The sequence below is a fragment of the Eptatretus burgeri genome, chromosome 3 (assembly GCF_056783735.1).
Source record: "Eptatretus burgeri isolate ZD-2024b chromosome 3, Ebu_testis_v1, whole genome shotgun sequence".
In the NCBI taxonomy this organism is placed as follows: Eukaryota; Metazoa; Chordata; class Myxini; order Myxiniformes; family Myxinidae; genus Eptatretus; species Eptatretus burgeri.
Window position 1 is genome coordinate 135,762,043 of NC_140963.1, and position 13,717 is coordinate 135,775,759.

A 13,717-nucleotide genomic window follows, 5' to 3' on the forward strand; every position below is an offset into this window, starting at 1 on the left:
CTCTTTCTCTTTTTCTCTCTTTCTCTTTTTCTCTCTTTCTCTTTTTCTCTCTTTCTCTTTTCTCTCTTTCTCTTTTTCTCTCTTTCTCTTTTCTCTTTTCTTTTTCTCTTTTCTCTTTTCTCTTTTCTCTCTCTTTTCTCTTTTTCTCTTTTTCTCTTTTTCTCTTTTTCTCTCTTTCTCTTTTTCTCTCTCTCTCTCTTTTCTCTCTCTCTTTTTCTCTCTCTCTCTCTTTTTCTCTCTCTCTCTCTTTTCTCTCTCTCTCTCTTTTTCTCTCTCTCTCTTTTTCTCTCTCTCTCTCTTTTTCTCTCTCTCTCTCTTTTTCTCTCTCTCTCTCTTTTTCTCTCTCTCTCTCTCTTTTTCTCTTTTTCTCTTTTTCTCTTTTTCTCTTTTTCTCTTTTTCTCTTTTTCTCTTTTTCTCTCTCATATTACGAATCCTAGGCATCAACAAACTATAATGTGTGAAGATTTATTTATTTATTTATTTAAAACGAGCAAACCATTTCCATTGTGTTTTGATGGTTACATCACAGCATTTTGAGTATTCAAACTAAACACCAATTAATACAGGGTATTCCAAAAAGACCTGGACAATTTTAGATGTTCATATATTTAGTCCCACAAATGATACAACAATACCCTTTGTTTTATATGATACAAAAGCTCATATAGTTTTCTTAATTTTCAGGTCTGGTGGTTTCATGTAAAGGAAACTGGTGACTCCACAGGAGAAAGCTCAGTGCATCGAATGGTTCATCGAGACGAGATCTGACACGCAAGTTCAGCGTAATTTATGTTCAAGGTATGGAAGGAATCCACCATTGCGGACTAGTATCAGAGAGTAGTACAAGAGGTATAAGGAGACTGGAAGTTGTCCGAAACAGAAAAGTACTGGTCAACTAAGCAAAAGTGCAGCAGACGTTGAACGAGTGCGTGAATCAATTCAACAAAGTCCCAGAAAATCAATTTGACGCACATCCAGAGAAATGGGACGACCAACCACCACTTCACACAGGATTTTGCATAAAAGACTGAAGCTTTATGCCTATAAAGGTGCAGATTCTGCAGGAACTCAAACCAAATGATGGACCCAAACGCAAGGAGTTTGCCTTGGAAATGCTCGATCGCGTAGAGGATGATGAAGACTACCTGAAAAAGGTCATGTTCAGAGACGAAGCTTGCTTTCATGTATCGGGGAAGGTCAGGTATGGGAGCATGTGCTGTGTCCACTTTCTGCTGGTACTCCAAGGGCCAACGTCTGGCCAGCCCCCGGGCAGATGCCTGGCCCGTCCCCATCTCCTTGCGATGCTGATCAACCTGCTGCAACAACGAAGCACGTGGTCAGCTCATTGGACTCCTCCACTCATGAGGCTCCCTCGCTGAGAGAATCTGGTGAGCAGGGTCAGCTTCAGGATAACAAGCCAAATGTCCATACATTTACAGTTGCAGCTGATGCTCATGAACTATGCAGGTAACAAATCTCATCTGAGTCTCTCTCAGCAACTGCTCATTGGACACAAAGTCCGACCAGCGAGAGCTAAGGATTCTCTGAAGAGACCTGGTACCAAAACAATTAAGTCTCTGTCTCAAATGCCTGGTCAGAGCCCAAGTCTCACATCCATAGAGCAAGACTGGAAGCACCAAAGACCTGAAGACTCGGACTTTCGTCCTGCCGCACAGGTACCAGCAGCGCCACACCCCATTATCCACTGAATCCATGACTCTCCAGGCCCGACCCAGACGTCTGTTGATCTCTGGTTCACAGCCAGGAGAGACATGAATATCACTGCCAAGGTAAGTGAATCTTTCCGTGACCTCAACATCCTCACCACAAACAGATACAGACAGGATAGCAGCATACAAGTTGTCATTGAAAGCCTGGATCTTAGTTTTGACCCAGGAAACCTGTAATCCCAGCGGCTCCCACTCCTCATTCAGCACCCCGAGGACCCCCAGAAAGATATCTAGAGTCTCCGCAAAGATGACTGCATCACTTGTGAAATCAAGGTCAGAAATCTTGACATTCCCAAATGATGCACCGCAGCTTGATCTCCCACATCCTCCCCTGAATCCAGTCCATACAAGTGTTGAAAAGTGTGGGGGCCAGCACATACTCCTGACAAACTATAGTAACAAATGGAAACTAGAACAGGCACTCGTAGAGCGCTTACCTTCGCCGCAGCCACGAGTTAACTTTGTATTAAGTTCTCCACAACACATCTCAATACAAATATGCATTTCGTGACCCCCATGACCTTTGACCCACAACCGCTACCTAGGGTGACAATAGTACTATACCTTGTGTCATTTCAGAAGATGGGGAATTGAACACTGAACAATTTGGAGTTAATTTGATGTAAATCGGAAACATATTAACCGTTTTCATCATGAAAAAACGATGTTGACCTTTTTGTGACCTTGACCTTTGATCCGATCGCTCCCAAAATCTAATGGATTTGTCCTTTCATGATGCCAAACAAATCCAAAACAATTAAAGCCTCTCTGCGTTTTGTTTTTTTTGCGTTAAGTTGTCCACAACGCTTTCCAATATAAATGTGAATTTGTGTGACCCCCTTGACCTTTGACCCCCAACCGCTGCCTTGGTGACAAAAGTACTATAACATGTGTCATATTAGAGGATGGGGAATTTAATTTTGAACATTTTGGAGTTAATTTGCTGTAAATCAAAACAAAATTGACAATTTAATCGCGAAAAAACGATTTTGACCTTTTTCTGACCCTGACCTTAACCTTTGATCCGATCGCTCCCAAAATCTAATCGATTTGTCCTCTCGTGATGCCAAACACATCCACAAAAATTTCATGACAATCTGCGAAGTGGTTTTTGTGTAATGTTGTCCACAACGCTTCCCAATCAAAAACTCCATTTTGGTGACCCCCTTGACCTTTGACTTCCACAGACTAACTCGGGTTGCAAACACTATACCATACGCTATATCAGTGGATCGGGATTTGAATACTGAACATTTTGGACTTAATTTGATGTAAATTGGAACAAAATTGACACTTTAATCGCAAAAAAACGATTTTGACATTTTTGTAACCTTGACCTTGACCTTTGATCCGATCGCTCACAAAAGCTTCGCCTGGCGTCCTTGAGTAACTGCACATCATCTCAGAAAATTTCATGCAAATCGGTCCGGGCAGTTTTTGCGCAATGTTGTCCGCACACATATTTACCAATAAATAAATACACAGGGGTCAATACAATACCTTCGTCAAACTAAGTTTGCGAAGGTAATAAGTCAGAGATGGTAACACCACATCTCAGTACCAGAATGTAGTTTAGACATCAGATTGATCCGTTTTGATGGCACCTAACAAAAACCAAGAATCCTCCAGAGGGCATCCTGATCCACTGAATCAAACAATTTGCAGAAATCCGCATAGGCTGTAAGCAGCCCTTGCCAAAACAATCGTCTGCGTTCGGTGAGGACCCGAAGAGCAAGGATACGGTCAACCGTTGACCTCTTTGGTGTAAAGCCTGACTGCTCTGGACGCTGGTGCTCAAGCAGATGGTGGCAAACCCTATCAAGATTATCCGAGCAAAGACCTTGCCCGGCACTGAGAGCGTCACCCTTTGGTAGTTGTTGCAGTTTGGTGATCACCCTTCCCTTTCCAGAGAGGGATATCAAAGTCCCTCTTCCAGTCAGTTGGGATGATGCCTGTGTTCCAGGCAGAGCACAGAACTGCATGCAATGACACGAGTACAACATTCATTCCCATCAGCCTTGAGAAGTTCAGCATGGATGCCACAGATCCCAGGAGCTTTACCCCCATTTCAACCGTTTCACCACAGCCTGTGTTTCCACAAACGAAGGTGGACCACATTTTATTGGAGGGTCAGCAATGGGGACTGTAACACCCCTGACATCCAACTCAACAGCTGGTGGATCAGCCTGGTACAGCCTCTCAAAGTAACCGGCCGAGCGGGTCTTCACATCGGACTCCTCTGTCAAGAGCCCACCACCCTTTGCTCTAACTGCAGTACAACGCAACTTGGAGGAGCTCCAAGGCTCTAACTTGGAGGAACGCAATGCATGAATTCCCCAGTAAGCAGGATGAGAATCACTTGTCCACAGGTGATGCGCTAGCCCTCACAGATTCCTCGCAAATAGGTCTCCTTCTCCACCCTTAGTGCACGGATAGTTTTATGCCGCCAATCAGCCTGGCCCTGCGACTCTGGTCAAAGGTATCTTTTGTCCCTTGAGAGACAAAATTCTTCTTTTCCCGATGGTGAGTTCCAAGACATCTACCGGCAACATCAAGGACAGTGGTCTTGAAGGCACTCCAAAACTCTTTAGGATCCCCCAAAGCACCCAGACCCCCCAAATCTCCACTCAGCCTGTTCACAAACTCTTCAGCTGCCCTTTCATCCTTGAGCTTACCAACATCCAGCCTCAGCTGGGATGGTACCATTCTCCTGGATTTAAGCTGCAACTTCAGAGTTGCTAGAATTTGCCTGTGGTCACTATTGAGGAACTGAGCACTCTGGTAGACCCTGCATTTCTGGATCATCCTCCAGTGACCATCAACGAGCATGTGGTCATTCTCCTTTGCCACACCGCCAGCGTTAGAATACCAAGTCCAGCGATGAGCCTGTGGGCGCTGAAACCATGAACCAGCCACCCTAAGCACATGACATTACAAAGTCAACGAACTTAGTGCTATTCCGGTTTACAGTTGCAGACCCATGGGGACAAACACATGTATCATAACCACCCCTATCAGTTCCAGTCGATGCATCGAAATCCCCCATGACGAGGAGAGTATCTCGCCTGAGGCACTGATCAACCACAGACTTGAGCGTGGCATAGAATGCGTCGTTCATGGTGAGATCACTCGCCTCAGTCGGTGCATCGACAGAGACCAGGGAAATGACACCTAAGGAGTGACGAATCTTTAGTCTCATAATATGCTCGTTGACCGGTGTTATATTACCTCAGTTACCAATGGAGTCAGCTTATTGGACACAGCTACAGCAACTCCTTGGGCATGGTAACCATCAGAGCGACCAGACCAATAGTAGGTGTAACCACCCGCCATTATCTCGACACTATCCGGTCTCCGAACCTCAGATGGTGCTGCAATACCGATGTCCAAATGCTTGAGCTCAGATGATAACAGAGACAGGTGATCATCCTCTCTTCAGGATAGAACATTCCAGGCACCCATCCAAAGGGACCGCCTCATGTTCACTCACGGAAACCACTGTCTGGTGGACGTCAAACAGCACCACCCGACACGCACTACCGCAATCTGACCCGGGAAGGTTACCCCGTGGTTTCCCTCCTGTCATCAAAGATTGGGGGTCCTGAAGGCTTTGCCCCAATCCCGTCATCCGGTGAGCTGCCCTGCGATGGTGTGCTGCACAGGAGGTACTCCCACGGCGTGGGTTTTCAGATTTTTTTCTGCTTTTAGAATGTTTCGCAGAATGAAGTGGTTTTACGGAGGGCCGGAGTGCAAATCCTACCACCAACCTCCTTATAAAAAGTTACCCAACTGCAAGAGGACATCCGCAGACACAGTTGGGCACTAGATATGGATGGCCGTTGGCTCACAAGGAGCACCTCCGCCCTTTGACAGGTTTTGTTCTTCATCCTGCTGGGTGTGCAGATCATACACCCTCCTCACCAGGAAACCTGGTGGGGAGATGGGTTTGTCACTGACAACCTGACCATGGAACAGGTTTACATGGTACCTGTACCAAGTCACAGATCTAATCTGACCTGACACCAGGTCAGGTCCATCTATCCATTGTGACCATACTCTGTGCAGAGCGTTGGTGCTGCTGAAGCAGACTCCTTGGCTATTGGACACAATCCTGAACTCAGGATCATAGGATCCCAAGCCCACTACTCCAACCAGGAAGCCAACACCAGGCATAGGTAAGGTCAACCAGCACAATGTGAGAATCTGCGGCTCTGAAAACCCCCACATGGTCATTGAACACATATGCAATAGTCCAAATGTCAGTGTGTGGTGTGGCCTTCTCCATGATCACTTGGTGGGTCCGTTTTTTCTTTGTGGAGGATACAGTGACCTCAACAATTTACATGAACATGTTGGAAGGATTCACCTTCCCACAGATTGAAGACCTGTAACACAATGTCATTTTTCAACAGGACGGCGCTCCCCCTCATTCATTTGGGCCTTAATCGTTTGAGCCGTCCTGAATGGAAAATTTCCAGTTCACTGGATTGGCCAAGACGAACCAACTGCCTGGCCCCCACGATCACCAGACACAATAACCTTCCTTGTTTGTTTTTTTTGGGCGGGGGGGGGGGGTTGTCAAAGATGTCTACAACATTAAGGTGGCAAACCTGCAGGATCTTCGTTCTCGGATCACAGTTGTATGCGCAGTGGTGGACGCAAACATGCTGAGCCGAACATGGCAATAACTCATGTACTGCTTTGATGTCCTGTGCATGACAAATGGAGCTCACATTGAAGTGTATTGATGGTGTGTACAAAACTTTATGAGTTTCTGTATTATATAAATCAAAGCATGTCGTTGTATCGTTTCTGGTTCTTAATATATTACCAACCAAAGTTGTCCAGGTCGTTTTGGAACATCCTGTATGTTTGAAAGCCATCAATAGAAACTGTTCATACCCTTGACAAATTGCTCCTCCAGGTTTATTGTAATACTCGTATTCAGGCCTCGATGAAGTATCTTGCTTACACTCTGCTTGGGTTTTCCCTGAGAGTGATCGAGTAATATGTTTATGAAGATCGTATGTTGAGGTCACATATATGCAAGCTAATGACGGAAATGGTGTATTCCCTTGGTACGTTTCTCACCTACCTCTCATACTCACCGTCTCGTTATGATCCGTATGTTGCTTTTTTAACTTTAATCTCCTGTGGCATGAAGCCATTGGCATGGCAAGATGCCTGGCGGAGCACTTCTGGTGCCTTCATTTGCATAAATAGTCTGTTGCACAAAAATTACACATGCTCAACGACTGAAGTTAATTACTCGATTTTCATTATTTTGTTTTATTTTATTTTATTTTGCATTCCCAGGTCATGACAATGAACTTTGCATGCAAGTAATCTGCTTTTGGGCTACCAACATATTTTCATTTCCGACTTCGAATCATCTTTCAAGGGAACCCCCGAGGTTACACTTCTGTAAAGAAATATCTTAACTTACCTTACTTGCATTATAAGTACTGCCAAATGACACCTGAGGGGCAGAAACAGATCAGATACAAAGAGAATGGCAAGACTACAGGTCACTTCACACTCAAGAGGAGACACAGGCTTGGGCTGAGGATCAACATGCAAGACAAGCAGCCTCCAGGTCAGCTTAGATTACAGATCAGACACAGGCTCAGGTTGAGGATCAGTGTGCAAGACAAGCAGCCTCCAGGGCAGCATGTTGGGCACCCTGAGAAGGTGAAGAATTTCAATACAAGTTCAAACACATTTTGCAATGCCCAAGATTGATTACAATTCATACAAAACCAAAAGGCCAACATTCCCCAATCTGTCGTGCAGGAAATATTTCAATGCATATTGCATTGAATTTCCCCAGGCAATGCCAGGTACTTCAGCTTGTACAAGATATTACTGCAAAACTACAAAAACATGATTACTGCACGGATCCCCACAGGCCATCATACCACAGTAATTCCACCACATCAAAATATCCAAGCCAGAAATATTTGGATGTTTTGATGCTGTGTCATAAATGGTGAATCTATCACCAGGGTAGAAAGTGTCATCCTTGGCCCAAATTCAACTGAGCATGTTCTGAATAGGAAGGCTTTCAAAAAAAAATCAATGCATACCCACAAGATCACTTTCCAAGCATTGTGGAGACTGCTGATAACACATCTCTTGACATTCTGCAAAAAATTGATCTTCTTCTTCTTGCGTATGGCAGCTTAGCTGCCAGGGTAGCTCTCATTTCTTGGAAGCACGACTGTGTTGCTGATGCAGTGCCCCTCTACCAGTACAGTGGTACTTGTTTCACCAACCTCAGAAGGATGACAGGCTGAGTCAACCCCCTGGTGTATTAATTCAGCGGCCAACAGGGCTTGAACTCAGGACCCTAACCACGAAGCCAACACCAGGCTCAACAATCTGATGCAAGGCTCTTTGATCAGATATAGTCTGGTCGCCAAATGGCATATTTGGATGGAACCTTGCAAGTCGGTATGTACAAACTTTTTTTGTGAATTATTAGTCCATGGAATGTCTAGAACGCTATGAGACTGGTACTATTGAGCATTTTAAAATATCTTTGAAAATCCAAGACAGCTCCCACCAAATCCTATAAATGTAGTTATTCTTATATCTTCACAAGTAGCTATGATTAAAACTTGAATGAAATGTCTTTTATGTTTTCAGGCAGAAGGAATCCAATGGTGCCATTATTTACGAAGAAAATTACAAATCATTTAATATGGTGGCCATGTGAGAAACTAATACCTTTTTGTTGGCCTTATTACATAATCGTATCAGTATAATGAATGTGTTTATTATTTTACACAGGCGATGGATGAAGACTGAGGTTTTGGCGAACAGCAAACCTCGCATTTCAAGGAGGAAATTGGATTCAAGTTGGACATTTGTCTTCAAGAGGAACTCTTTGATTTGTGGCAATCTGTACGTCTGAAGAAGAACCCAAAGAATCCTTTTGTGCTGGAAAAAGAGTTGTTCTGTGCCGCACAGCAGATCGACCTGGACAGAAATTTTTAAAAGAATCTCCACGAGACGTGTGTACCGAGCATGGTGATCGATTAGCAAATGAGGTGAGAATAAGAGTTTCTGCCACACAATCAGATCTACATGCTGCAGGCAGCAGATATCACCAGCACTGCGGAAATATAATTCAAAAGAAAGCAAAACATCCAAACTACCATTGCAGCCAATACCAAGGATGAATCATTTCTGCATGTTGTTTTCGAAATGATTGATAACCCAAGTCGTGTGTGGACATTCGTTGAAATGCACAATCTGTACTCAAACGCTACCAGAAATGAAACATTATATGTGAAATTATCAAGACTTGAGCTCATTGAAAAAATCACTAGACATTTCAAAGACTCCATTGTCGTAATGCACATTGATGGCTGTGCAAGTCTGCATTGCTTCAGCAAACATTTACCTGAAAACTTGCATCTTGTAAAGGTAGATGAGTCTGATGAAGATGTGCTTATGCACAAACGAGCAAAGAAAATAACAAAAGAAGCTAAATCCATTCCAAAACGGAAAGACATTGATGATCTGAGCAGTTTCACTAAGCAAATAGTTGATAGCACAAATATAATTTTGTTGACATTTTTATCAAAGCTGATTTCAAATGGTGATGTCAGTGAACAGTAACTGTGCTTGGCACAGGTCATACAATCGCATATCACAAAAAGTGCAAATATCACAAGTCACACTTGACCTTGGTGTTGAGCTTCATCATCCCTTTGGGTCAAAATAAATAATAATCAAAGCTCTTCACGATTTTGGCTATGTCACAACATATGATGAAGCTCTGCGATTCTGTCTGTCTATCGCAAAGTATAATGAGGAACAGGATTGTACTACAAGAGGACTCAAGTGGGATGGAGGCAGAGTTAATTCTTGGATTGACAATTATGATCTATATGTTTCAACTCCAAATGGTGTTCGTGAAATGCATGCAATGGCCACAGAGTCCCCACAACATCCATCTGTGAATGCAAAGCAGCTGGACTCTGACACAAGCAGCAATAGTCACAGTGAAGATCAGAATGTGGTGATACCAAGATTGTCCAAGCAACAGTTGAAAGATGCCGACTTGAAGGGTCTCACATCAGTGAAATACCAACATTATTATGGACCGAAAAATCCACTTCCAGCCAATGTTGTACACCATGAAGAGCCTTCATTTGCAACTATTCATAAGACAACAATAAGTATATATCATCTGCTTTGAATGCCGATGTGCAATGACTGGTGTCTGTCATGACACAAAACTCCAATGGAGAACCCAGGGTAGAATTGGGTGGTTACATGACAATGAGGCCATGGGAAAGAGCAGTAAATAAAGCAACAAAGTACATCTCTGGTCCATTGAAAGATGCACCACCAGCACACCCAGACACTGTTCTGACTAGGCTCAATACACTGGAAGATGTCACCAAAGGACATGAACAGAAATACATGTATATGGTTTGTGGTCTTCAATTATTTAAGATTGCAATCCAAATTCAGTAGGCTGACTGTGCATTGGAAACATCTCACACTAAGGCCTGGAGGAATGCACATAATGATGTCCTTCGTGGTTGTTTTGGAACATTCTTGAAGTGGTCTGGCCTAGAAGACTTGTTACATGCTGTGTACAAGGAAGTGCTGAATATGCTCAATGGGAAAGTATGGCAAAAGGTACTACGAGGTTTCAGAATCGTTGCTACTGTGCTTTTGGAAGTATATGTGCTGAAAGGGAATACAAATACACTTGAAAAGCTGGAAGATGCACTTGAGAATGTGTGACAATCATCAACAAGGAATGTATGGGTGGACTGCTTCATAATTCCAGTAGTCATTGCTCACCTATTCACCCGGGCAAAGCGTGAAGGAAACTAGCTGTTGCACCAACACTGCATGAGAAGAATGGTTCCTTATATGATGGCTGCAGGACATTGGAATTATGCCAGATACCCTTTCCTGGTATGTCTAGTGGCAAATTGACGAAGAGGCTGAGGTTCCTTTCAAATTGGGTGAACATGTGTGTAGGCTTAGAAATTGGAGTGTGGAATGGCGTTTCGTCAGACATGTTTGGAGAACAAACATACATAAAGAAAGGGAAGGGAAGAGGTGGTCTTGTCAGAATCAGTACATCAGAGGAACAGATTGCTGGATGGGTCCAGTCATACCATATGTGTCAAATGGTATCAACTGTTATGGACAAACTTTAACAATGAAGATAATGATTGGATGAGGACTACCATGAGAGGAATGACAAACACAAGGAAAAAGGTAACAGAAGAAAATAACTTGATGTTCAAGACAGAAAGAATATCAGAGAAGAACTTTAAAAAAGTTCCTTATGTCTGAAAACACATAAAAAGACATTTCATTCATGTTATTGTCATATCAAGAAGTGAGAATAAGTAGATTTGTACAATTTGCTGGTGGTGGCCATATTGCATTTTCAAAGATACTTAAAAATTCTCAAATGTGCAAGTCTGGCACCTTCGCTGATATTGTTCCAGACATCTCATACACCAACAACAAGAGCACTCAGTAGAGCGCATACCTCCGCCAGGCTAATTATATTTGGACCTGAACTAAAATGTAATCAGCTTGTTCTTATCACCTAACCAATCAAGTTTTGGCCGAATCTATCCATAACTTTTTGAGATATAATGCTGCATATCGTTTTAGCCCTATCAGTGATGAAGAATCACTGAAAAATTCTCGGAAAAGAAAATAACAAGCCAATTGCTTGTTACAGCTTTCTACATTCTGGCCCAACTGGTCTCATCCAATCTTGGATTTGAGTTCTGCAGTTGCAGCACTGGCCTCCTTGGCATTGATGGTGTTCCTGACTGCATTTTGCAGCTACTCACACGGAGTCCCATCCAGGAATGTTTACCTTCCGGAACCACGAGAAATGCATTATTTAGAGACCACCATGATGGACTGACAGAAAGTGTTATAACTCCTCATTATCCTCAGTGTCAGATGCTAGTGGGGTATCTAGTGCTAGTCAGGGTATCCAGGAGTTCCCCTGTCATAGTCTATCACTTCTTCCAGTTTGCCTTTCTGAAGTTCCTGTGCTTGACTATCAATGTAGCTGTAGGGGTAGCTAAGGGAGTACCTTTGATGAGAACTGTATGATGGTGGGAGTTGGGAAAGTAATCAACAGACTAACACTGACCTTTGTGGAGGGGTAGATGGATCACCATGCCACCAGAGCAGATCAGGGTTGGAATGAGTGCCCCATCAGTTTGAGTAGAAAGTAGCTGCTTCTCATCTATCAAATAGCAGCTGGAGGACACATTGGGAATCCCAATCACACAGGATATCTCCATCAGCAGAAGAGTATTTTACCCCCATTCATTGTATGGACAGTTAAAGTCTCCCACAATAAGTGCAGGTGAGGTAACTATCGGCAGTTCATCACTTTTGAATGGCAGTGGTGGGTGGTTGTACATATTGGAAACATGTAGACCCTGGATGCATATTACATGCCATTGGAAGGTAGCATTTGGCTGGGATGTATAAACTACATTGCAATGCCCAATGGTAGATTTCACATACAGTATGTAGCTACCTTGTGGTGGTATTTACCATGATTTACCATGAAAGACCATGATATTTACGAGAGGTGAAAGCTACCTTGTGGGTGCCTGGAATTGTAGCTCTGATTTTATCACACGTATGAGTTTCTTGATGCAGGATTATGATCATGTCATGTGAAGTAGCTCTCTGTGGAACACCTTTTTAGCTGGAGTTAAACCCTCCACATTCAGTTGGAGTATGCGGAGGATACAGGCACCTACGCTTCATTCACATAAGCACTTGTAGAGTTTAGGGAATCTGAAGCACACTCGTATAACACGAAATTGAAAACAGTAAAAAATAAATCTTGAATAATTGTCCAAATTCAACGGAGAAATAATCCAGATTTACAAGAATATTAATATATCCTGACACATATCATACCGAAATAATAATCTGTTGGTCGACTAGTCTTGCAGAGTGAACCATAAGGAGGTTAGCTGTCTTGTCACCCTGGGAGAGATGTTTAACATTGTATTAAAGTATATAAAATGTTGGAAGTCCATATGGAAGGGAGAGGAATGGGAGCGGAAGGAGTAGCAGAGCGTGGTACCGGAGGCAAAAGTGGTGAGGGCCAGGAAAGGAAGAGAGCCAGGTGAAGCTGGCAAGGAGGAATTAACAGCCATATACTTGAATTGATGACAAACAAGGTTTCATTTCCAAATCCCATACTCATCAACACGAGCACATACAGTTAGCCAGGGTGAAGAGAAGGGCTATTGTAAGGCCAAAAAAAATGAGCTGTGTGAACGTGATGCTGAGTAACATTAGTTCTCAGGCTCTTCCTTATTTAAAAAAATAAACCATAACACATGGCAGCACAAGTGCACATGCTATAAGAGGTAGATTATAACTGTAGATGTTGTGGAGATGGGAGTTTTTATGATCTACATGATGAGAATCATAAAACCACTATACAAAGTAACATTATCCAGCTGAGCCTTGAAATAACATCCCTGGGTGCTAATGGGCCCGGGTAGGCAAATAAACTCGAGACTATGTGGGCACGGCTGCCCATAACACACATTACATCATCACGTGATTCCTCACTCTCCTGCACCCCCTCCCCCCCTTGCTGTAAAGTCATGGTTGGCAATGGGTAGTGGAAGTTGCTCAACATAATTTAATATATTAAGATGGAAAATATTGTTTTAAATTATTTTCTAATTCCATTCATTCATAGATGAGCGATCATAGTACAAATATCACCCAAGATTGTGTCAATAAGTCCTTTTATTAAAACCAACAACTTGCCATCCTGGATTCACATTTAACCAAAGTAACTGGAGATACATGGGTTTGTCAAATCCATCCACAGGTTTTTAAAACTCGATTTTTAAAACTTAGACATCAAAACCTGTTTATTAAATAACTCAAATATTGCATCTCACTGGCATACATTGACTTAACTGGTCTTTGGGGCCAA

The 13,717-nt window shown here is 43.0% G+C and overlaps 1 protein-coding gene and 1 long non-coding RNA gene across 4 annotated transcripts in view; one reads left to right on the forward strand and one right to left on the reverse strand.

Moving 5' to 3' along the window:
- ATP1A3 (ATPase Na+/K+ transporting subunit alpha 3) overlaps nt 1–13,717 on the forward strand; it is a 229,455-nt gene that overhangs the window by 139,857 nt on the left and 75,881 nt on the right. The window lies entirely within an intron of this gene.
- LOC147031048 (uncharacterized) overlaps nt 1–13,717 on the reverse strand; it is a 109,054-nt gene that overhangs the window by 85,712 nt on the left and 9,625 nt on the right. Inside the window, exon 3 of one of the 2 annotated variants that reach the window (XR_015056644.1) lies at nt 11,888–11,997. The exons of the other annotated variant lie outside the window; for it this stretch is intronic. This is a non-coding gene — a long non-coding RNA (uncharacterized LOC147031048). The remainder of the gene's footprint in view (nt 1–11,887; nt 11,998–13,717) is intronic. 2 annotated transcript variants of the gene reach the window in all.